Genomic DNA, 10,833 nt, shown 5'->3' with positions numbered 1-10,833 from the left:
ATTTTTTAGCTAGTTTTCTTGCATTTGGTTTGTATAAAAAATCATCGAATTTAGGAATATTTTGACGTTCATCATCCCCCTTTTCCCTTATGTGATTTAAACAAAATATCATCGAATTAGGCAATATTTTGCCCTTGTTCCACGTTTTTGTGAATTTTCAGTTTATTGTTATTAATTTATTATATATACGATAAAAATGATGCAAACACATAATTGGTTAGAAAATAACCTTAAATACTTCATTGGCAACCAATTACTTGCTTCTCGTTAAAATACTGTGTAAGATATTAAAAGGGGAGAAGTTCTGTTTTTATCGCATATATCGACGTTTCAGCCGGATTAGAGCGATTTTACGTGTACATCTTCCATTGGTAATATAAACGGAAAATCAGGAACATTTTAGTTCATTCTAATGAAAACACATTGATTTTTATCATTTGTATTGGAAACAACATTTTAATATGTCTTTTCTGGGATCTAAGTAATACGAAACCTCGCCATATAATTTGAAGTTAAAATCCTCAAATTTGGTAATATAGTGACTTTTTTCACGTTTTTCATGTAGTGTGATTTTACGTAAATATATTCGATTATACCAATATTTCGATATTACTTCATGTTTTCTCACGATATGTGATTTGGCCTTCAAATCTCAGAATTTCGCATAATATTGCATTTTTTAGCAAGTTTTCTTGCATTTTGTTTTGGACTAAAAATCATCGAATTTAGCAATATTTTGACGTTTATCATCCCCCTTTTTCTTTGTGATTTAAACAAAATATCATCGAATTAGGGAATATTTTGCCGTTTTTCCAAGTTTTTGTGAATTTTCAGTTTATTGTTATTAATTTATTATATATATGGTAAAAATGATGCAAACACATAATTGGTTAGAAAATAACCTTAAATACTTCATTTTCAATCAACTGTTTGTTTCTCGTTAAAATACTGTGTAAGATATTGAAAGGGGGAGAAGTTCTGTTTTTATTGCATATATCGACGTTTCAGCCGGATTAGAGCGGTTTTACGTGTACATCTTCCATTGGTAATATTAACGGAAAATCAGGAACATTTTAGTTAATTCTAATGAAAACACATCGATTTATATCATTTGTATTGGAGACAACATTTTAAAATGTCTTTTCTGGGCTCTAAGTAATACGAAGCCTCGCCATATAATTTGAAGTTAAAATCCTCAAATTTGGTAATATAGTGACTTTTTTCACGTTTTTCATGTAGTGTGATTTTACGTAAATATATTCGTTTATACCAACATTTCGGCACTACTTCATGTTTTCTCACGATATGTGATTTAGCCTTCAAATCTGAGAATTTCGCATAATATTGTATTTTTTAGCTAGTTTTCTTGCATTTGGTTTGTATAAAAAATCATCGAATTTAGGAATATTTTGACGTTCATCATCCCCCTTTTCCCTTATGTGATTTAAACAAAATATCATCGAATTAGGCAATATTTTGCCCTTGTTCCACGTTTTTGTGAATTTTCAGTTTATTGTTATTAATTTATTATATATACGATAAAAATGATGCAAACACATAATTGGTTAGAAAATAACCTTAAATACTTCATTGGCAACCAATTACTTGCTTCTCGTTAAAATACTGTGTAAGATATTAAAAGGGGAGAAGTTCTGTTTTTATCGCATATATCGACGTTTCAGCCGGATTAGAGCGATTTTACGTGTACATCTTCCATTGGTAATATAAACGGAAAATCAGGAACATTTTAGTTCATTCTAATGAAAACACATTGATTTTTATCATTTGTATTGGAAACAACATTTTAATATGTCTTTTCTGGGATCTAAGTAATACGAAACCTCGCCATATAATTTGAAGTTAAAATCCTCAAATTTGGTAATATAGTGACTTTTTTCACGTTTTTCATGTAGTGTGATTTTACGTAAATATATTCGATTATACCAATATTTCGATATTACTTCATGTTTTCTCACGATATGTGATTTGGCCTTCAAATCTCAGAATTTCGCATAATATTGCATTTTTTAGCAAGTTTTCTTGCATTTTGTTTTGGACTAAAAATCATCGAATTTAGCAATATTTTGACGTTTATCATCCCCCTTTTTCTTTGTGATTTAAACAAAATATCATCGAATTAGGGAATATTTTGCCGTTTTTCCAAGTTTTTGTGAATTTTCAGTTTATTGTTATTAATTTATTATATATACGGTAAAAATGATGCAAACACATAATTGGTTAGAAAATAACCTTAAATACTTCATTTTCAATCAACTGTTTGTTTCTCGTTAAAATACTGTGTAAGATATTGAAAGGGGGAGAAGTTCTGTTTTTATTGCATATATCGACGTTTCAGCCGGATTAGAGCGGTTTTACGTGTACATCTTCCATTGGTAATATTAACGGAAAATCAGGAACATTTTAGTTAATTCTAATGAAAACACATCGATTTATATCATTTGTATTGGAGACAACATTTTAAAATGTCTTTTCTGGGCTCTAAGTAATACGAAGCCTCGCCATATAATTTGAAGTTAAAATCCTCAAATTTGGTAATATAGTGACTTTTTTCACGTTTTTCATGTAGTGTGATTTTACGTAAATATATTCGTTTATACCAACATTTCGGCACTACTTCATGTTTTCTCACGATATGTGATTTAGCCTTCAAACCTGAGAATTTCGCATAATATTGTATTTTTTAGCTAGTTTTCTTGCATTTGGTTTGTATAAAAAATCATCGAATTTAGGAATATTTTGACGTTCATCATCCCCCTTTTCCCTTATGTGATTTAAACAAAATATCATCGAATTAGGCAATATTTTGCCCTTGTTCCACGTTTTTGTGAATTTTCAGTTTATTGTTATTAATTTATTATATATACGATAAAAATGATGCAAACACATAATTGGTTAGAAAATAACCTTAAATACTTCATTGGCAACCAATTACTTGCTTCTCGTTAAAATACTGTGTAAGATATTAAAAGGGGAGAAGTTCTGTTTTTATTGCATATATCGACGTTTCAGCCGGATTAGAGCGATTTTACGTGTACATTTTCCATTGGTAATATAAACGGAAAATCAGGAACATTTTAGTTCATTCTAATGAAAACACATTGATTTTTATCATTTGTATTGGAAACAACATTTTAATATGTCTTTTCTGGGATCTAAGTAATACGAAACCTCGCCATATAATTTGAAGTTAATATCCTCAAATTTGGTAATATAGTGACTTTTTTCACGTTTTTCATGTAGTGTGATTTTACGTAAATATATTCGATTATACCAATATTTCGATATTACTTCATGTTTTCTCACGATATGTGATTTAGCCTTCAAATCTCAGAATTTCGCATTATATTGCATTTTTTAGCTAGTTTTCTTGCATTTGGTTTGTATAAAAAATCATCGAATTTAGCAATATTTTGACGTTCATCATCCCCCTTTTCCTTTATGTGATTTAAACAAAATATCATCGAATTGGGCAATATTTTGCCTTTTTTCCACGTTTTTGTGATTTTTCAGTTTATTGTTATTAATTCATTATATATACGATAAAAATGATGCAAACACATAATTGGTTACAAAATAACCTTAAATACTTCATTTGCAACCAATTACTTGTTTCTCGTTAAAATACTGTGTAAGATATTAAAAAGGATGAAGTTCTGTTTTTATTGCATATATCGACGTTTCAGCCGGATTAGAGCGGTTTTACGTGTACATCTTACATTGGTAATATAAACGGAAAATCAGGAACATTTTAGTTAATTCTAATGAAAACACATTGATTTTTATCATTTTTATTGGAAACAACATTTTAATATTTCTTTTCTGGGATCTAAGTAATACGGAACCTCGCCTTATAATTTGAAGTTAAAATCCTCAAATTTGGTAATATAGTGACTTTTTTCACGTTTTTCATGTAGTGTGATTTTACGTAAATATATTCGTTTGTACCAACATTTCGGCACTACTTCATGTTTTCTCACGATATGTGATTTAGCCTTCAAACCTGAGAATTTCGCATAATATTGTATTTTTTAGCTAGTTTTCTTGCATTTGGTTTGTATAAAAAATCATCGAATTTAGGAATATTTTGACGTTCATCATCCCCCTTTTCCCTTATGTGATTTAAACAAAATATCATCGAATTAGGCAATATTTTGCCCTTGTTCCACGTTTTTGTGAATTTTCAGTTTATTGTTATTAATTTATTATATATACGATAAAAATGATGCAAACACATAATTGGTTAGAAAATAACCTTAAATACTTCATTGGCAGCCAATTACTTGCTTCTCGTTAAAATACTGTGTAAGATATTAAAAGGGGAGAAGTTCTGTTTTTATTGCATATATCGACGTTTCAGCCGGATTAGAGCGATTTTACGTGTACATCTTCCATTGGTAATATAAACGGAAAATCAGGAACATTTTAGTTCATTCTAATGAAAACACATTGATTTTTATCATTTGTATTGGAAACAACATTTTAATATGTCTTTTCTGGGATCTAAGTAATACGAAACCTCGCCATATAATTTGAAGTTAAAATCCTCAAATTTGGTAATATAGTGACTTTTTTCACGTTTTTCATGTAGTGTGATTTTACGTAAATATATTCGATTATACCAATATTTCGATATTACTTCATGTTTTCTCACGATATGTTATTTGGCCTTCAAATCTCAGAATTTCGCATAATATTGCATTTTTTAGCAAGTTTTCTTGCATTTTGTTTTGTACTAAAAATCATCGAATTTAGCAATATTTTGACGTTTATCATCCCCCTTTTTCTTTGTGATTTAAACAAAATATCATCGAATTAGGGAATATTTTGCCGTTTTTCCAAGTTTTTGTGAATTTTCAGTTTATTGTTATTAATTTATTATATATACGATAAAAATGATGCAAACACATAATTGGTTAGAAAATAACCTTAAATACTTCATTTTCAATCAATTGTTTGTTTCTCGTTAAAATACTGTGTAAGATATTGAAAGGGGGAGAAGTTCTGTTTTTATTGCATATATCGACGTTTCAGCCGGATTAGAGCGGTTTTACGTGTACATCTTCCATTGGTAATATTAACGGAAAATCAGGAACATTTTAGTTAATTCTAATGAAAACACATCGATTTATATCATTTGTATTGGAAACAACATTTTAAAATGTCTTTTCTGGGCTCTAAGTAATACGAAACCTCGCCATATAATTTGAAGTTAAAATCCTCAAATTTGGTAATATAGTGACTTTTTTCACGTTTTTCATGTAGTGTGATTTTACGTAAATATATTCGTTTATACCAATATTTCGACACTACTTCATGTTTTCTCACGATATGTGATTTAGCCTTCAAATCTCAGAATTTCGCATTATATTGCATTTTTTAGCTAGTTTTCTTGCATTTGGTTTGTATAAAAAATCATCGAATTTAGCAATATTTTGACGTTCATCATCCCCCTTTTCCTTTATGTGATTTAAACAAAATATCATCGAATTGGGCAATATTTTGCCTTTTTTCCACGTTTTTGTGATTTTTCAGTTTATTGTTATTAATTCATTATATATACGATAAAAATGATGCAAACACATAATTGGTTACAAAATAACCTTAAATACTTCATTTGCAACCAATTACTTGTTTCTCGTTAAAATACTGTGTAAGATATTAAAAAGGATGAAGTTCTGTTTTTATTGCATATATCGACGTTTCAGCCGGATTAGAGCGGTTTTACGTGTACATCTTACATTGGTAATATAAACGGAAAATCAGGAACATTTTAGTTAATTCTAATGAAAACACATTGATTTTTATCATTTTTATTGGAAACAACATTTTAATATTTCTTTTCTGGGATCTAAGTAATACGGAACCTCGCCTTATAATTTAAAGTTAAAATCCTCAAATTTGGTAATATAGTGACTTTTTTCACGTTTTTCATGTAGTGTGATTTTACGTAAATATATTCGTTTGTACCAATATTTCGACACTACTTCATGTTTTCTCACGATATGTGATTTAGCCTTCAAATCTCAGAATTTCGCATTATATTGCATTTTTTAGCTAGTTTTCTTGCATTTGGTTTGTATAAAAAATCATCGAATTTAGCAATATTTTGACGTTTATCATCCCCCATTTCCCTTATGTGATTTAAACAAAATATCATCGAATTAGGCAATATTTTGCCGTTTTTCCACGTTTTTGTGAATTTTCAGTTTATTGTTATTAATTCATTATATATACGATAAAAATGATGCAAACACATAATTGGTTACAAAATAACCTTAAATACTTCAATTGCAACCAATTACTTGTTTCTCGTTAAAATACTGTGTAAGATATTAAAAGGGATGAAGTTCTGTTTTTATTGCATATATCGACGTTTCAGCCGGATTAGAGCGGTTTTACGTGTACATCTTACATTGGTAATATAAACGGAAAATCAGGAACATTTTAGTTAATTCTAATGAAAACACATTGATTTTTATCATTTTTATTGGAAACAACATTTTAATATTTCTTTTCTGGGATCTCAGTAATACGGAACCTCGCCTTATAATTTGAAGTTAAAATCCTCAAATTTGGTAATATAGTGACTTTTTTCACGTTTTTCATGTAGTGTGATTTTACGTAAATATATTCGTTTGTACCAATATTTCGACACTACTTCATGTTTTCTCACGATATGTGATTTAGCCTTCAAATCTCAGAATTTCGCATTATATTGCATTTTTTAGCTAGTTTTCTTGCATTTGGTTTGTATAAAAAATCATCGAATTTAGCAATATTTTAACGTTTATCATCCCCCATTTCCCTTATGTGATTTAAACAAAACATCATCGAATTAGGCAATATTTTGCCGTTTTTCCACGTTTTTGTGAATTTTCAGTTTATTGTTATTAATTCATTATATATACGATAAAAATGATGCAAACACATAATTGGTTACAAAATAACCTTAAATACTTCATTTGCAACCAATTACTTGTTTCTCGTTAAAATACTGTGTAAGATATTAAAAGGGATGAAGTTCTGTTTTTATTGCATATATCGACGTTTCAGCCGGATTAGAGCGGTTTTACGTGTACATCTTACATTGGTAATATAAACGGAAAATCAGGAACATTTTAGTTAATTCTAATGAAAACACATTGATTTTTATCATTTTTATTGGAAACAACATTTTAATATTTCTTTTCTGGGATCTAAGTAATACGAAACCTCGCCTTATAATTTGAAGTTAAAATTCACAAATTTGGTAATATAGTGACTTTTTTCACGTTTTTCATGTAGTGTGATTTTACGTAAATATATTCGATTATACCAATATTTCGATATTACTTCATGTTTTCTCACGATATGTGATTTGGCCTTCAAATCTCAGAATTTCGCAATATATTGCATTTTTTAGCTAGTTTTCTTGCATTTGGTTTGTATAAATAAATCATCGAATTTAGCAATATTTTGACGTTTATCATCCCCCTTTTCCTTTATGTGATTTAAACTAAATATCATCGAATTAGGCAATATTTTGCCGTTTTTCCACGTTTTTGTGAATTTTCAGTTTATTGTTATTAATTCATTATATATACGATAAAAATGATGCAAACATATAATTGGTTAGAAATTACCCAGAAATACTTCATTATCAAACAACTAATTGTTTCTCGTTATGATACTGTGTAAGATATTTAAAAGGGGAGAAGTTCTGTTTTTATTGCATATATCGACGTTTCAGCCGGATTAGAGCGGTTTTACGTGTACATCTTCCATTGGTAATATAAACGGAAAATCAGGAACATTTTAGTTAATTCTAATGAAAACACATCGATTTATATCACTTCATTTTAAAATGTCTTTTCTGGGCTCTAAGTAATACGAAACCTCGCCATATAATTTGAAGTTAAAATCCTCAAATTTGGTAATATAGTGACTTTTTTCACGTTTTTCATGTAGTGTGATTTTACGTAAATATATTCGTTTATACCAATATTTCGACACTACTTCATGTTTTCTCATGATATGTGATTTAGCCTTCAAATCTCAGAATTTCGCATTATATTGCATTTTTTAGCTAGTTACATTGCATTTGGTTTGTATAAAAAAATCATCGAATTTAGCAATATTTTGACGTTCATCATCCCCCTTTTCCCTTATGTGATTTAAACAAAATATCATCGAATTAGGCAATATTTTGCCTTTTTTCCACGTTTATGTGATTTTTCAGTTTATTGTTATTAATTCATTATATATACGATAAAAATGATGCAAACACATAATTAGTTACAAAATAACATTAAATACTTCATTTGCAACCAACTATTTGTTTCTCGTTAAAATACTGTGTAAGATATTAAAAGGGATGAAGTTCTGTTTTTATTGCAAATATCGACGTTTGAGCCGGATTAGGGCGGTTTTACGTGTACATCTTCCATTGGTAATATAAACGGAAAATCAGGAACATTTTAGTTAATTATAATGAAAACACATCGATTTATATAATTTGTATTGGAAACAACATTTTAAAATGTCTTTTCTGGGATCTAAGTAATACGAAACCTCGCCATATAATTTGTAGTTAAAATCCTCAAATTTGGTAATATAATGACTTTTTTCACGTTTTTCATGTAGTGTGATTTTACGTAAATATATTCGTTTATGCCAATATTTCGGCACTACTTCATGTTTTCTCACGATATGTGATTTAGCCTTCAAATCTCAGAATTTCGCATAATATTGTATTTTTTAGCTAGTTTTCTTGCATTTGGTTTGTATAAAAATCATCGAATTTAGCAATATTTTGACGTTCATCATACCCCTTTTCCCTTATGTGATTTAAACAAAATATCATCGAATTAGGCAATATGTTGCACGTTTGTGAATTTTCAGTTTATTTTTATTAATTTATTATATATACGATAAAAATGATGCAAACACATAATTGGTTAGAAAATAACCTTAAATACTTCATTGGCAACCAATTACTTGCTTCTCGTTAAAATATTGTGTAAGATATTAAAAGGGGAGAAGTTCATTTTTTATTGCATATATCGACGTTTCAGCCGGATTAGAGCGGTTTTACGTGTACATCTTCCATTGGTAATATAAACGGAAAATCAGGAACATTTTCGTTAATTCTAAAGAACACACATCGATTTATATCATTTGTATTGGAAACAACATTTTAATATGTCTTTTCTGGGATCTAAGTAATACGAAACCTCGCCATATATTTTGTAGTTAAAATCCTCAAATTTGGTAATATAGTGACTTTTTTCACGTTTTTCATGTAGTGTGATTTTACGTAAATATATTCGTTTATACCAATATTTCGACACTACTTCATGTTTTCTCACGATATGTGATTTAGCCTTCAAATCTCAGAATTTCGCATTATATTGCATTTTTTAGCAAGTTTTCTTGCATTTGGTTTGTATAAAAAAATCATCGAATTTAGCAATATTTTGACGTTTATCATCCCCCATTTCCCTTATGTGATTTAAACAAAATATCATCGAATTAGGCAATATTTTGCCGTTTTTCCACGTTTTTGTGAATTTTCAGTTTATTGTTATTAATTCATTATATATACGATAAAAATGATGCAAACATATAATTGGTTAGAAATTACCCAGAAATACTTCATTATCAAACAACTATTTGTTTCTCGTTATGATACTGTGTAAGATATTTAAAAGGGGAGAATTTCTGTTTTTATTGCATATATCGACGTTTCAGCCGGATTAGAGCGGTTTTACGTGTACATCTTCCATTGGTAAAATAAACGGAATATTAGGAACATTTTAGTTAATTCTAATGAAAACACATCGATTTATATCATTTCATTTTAAAATGTCTTTTCTGGGCTCTAAGTAATACGAAACCTCGCCATATAATTTGAAGTTAAAATCCTCAAATTTGGTAATATAGTGACTTTTTTCACGTTTTTCATGTAGTGTGATTTTACGTAAATATATTCGTTTATACCAATATTTCGAAACTACTTCATGTTTTCTCACGATATGTGATTTAGCCTTCAAATCTCAGAATTTCGCATTATATTGCATTTTTTAGCTAGTTTTCTTGCATTTGGTTTGTATAAAAAATCATCGAATTTAGCAATATTTTGACGTTCATCATCCCCCATTTCCCTTACGTGATTTAAACAAAATATCATCGAATTAGGCAATATTTTGCCTTTTTTCTACGTTTTTGTGATTTTTCAGTTTATTGTTATTAATTCATTATATATACGATAAAAATGATGCAAAAACATAATTAGTTACAAAATAACCTTAAATACTTCATTTGCAACCAATTACTTGTTTCTCGTTAAAATACTGTGTAAGATATTAAAAGGGATGAAGTTCTGTTTTTATTGCATATATCGACGTTTCAGCCGGATTAGAGCGGTTTTACGTGTACATCTTACATTGGTAATATAAACGGAAAATCAGGAACATTTTAGTTAATTCTAATGAAAACACATTGATTTTTATCATTTTTATTGGAAACAACATTTTAATATTTCTTCTCTGGGATCTAAGTAATACGAAACCTCGCCTTATAATTTGAAGTTAAAATCCTCAAATTTGGTAATATAGTGACTTTTTTCACGTTTTTCATGTAGTGTGATTTTACGTAAATATATTCGTTTATACCAATATTTCGGCACTACTTCATGTTTTCTCACGAGATGTGATTTAGCCTTCAAATCTCAGAATTTCGCATAATATTGTATTTTTTAGCTAGTTTTCTTGCATTTGGTTTGTATAAAAATCATCGAATTTAGCAATATTTTGACGTTCATCATACCCCTTT

Source organism: Procambarus clarkii, chromosome 42 (assembly GCF_040958095.1).
Source record: "Procambarus clarkii isolate CNS0578487 chromosome 42, FALCON_Pclarkii_2.0, whole genome shotgun sequence".
NCBI classification, from domain to species: domain Eukaryota; kingdom Metazoa; phylum Arthropoda; class Malacostraca; order Decapoda; family Cambaridae; genus Procambarus; species Procambarus clarkii.
Note: the sequence above shows the minus strand (reverse complement) of the source record.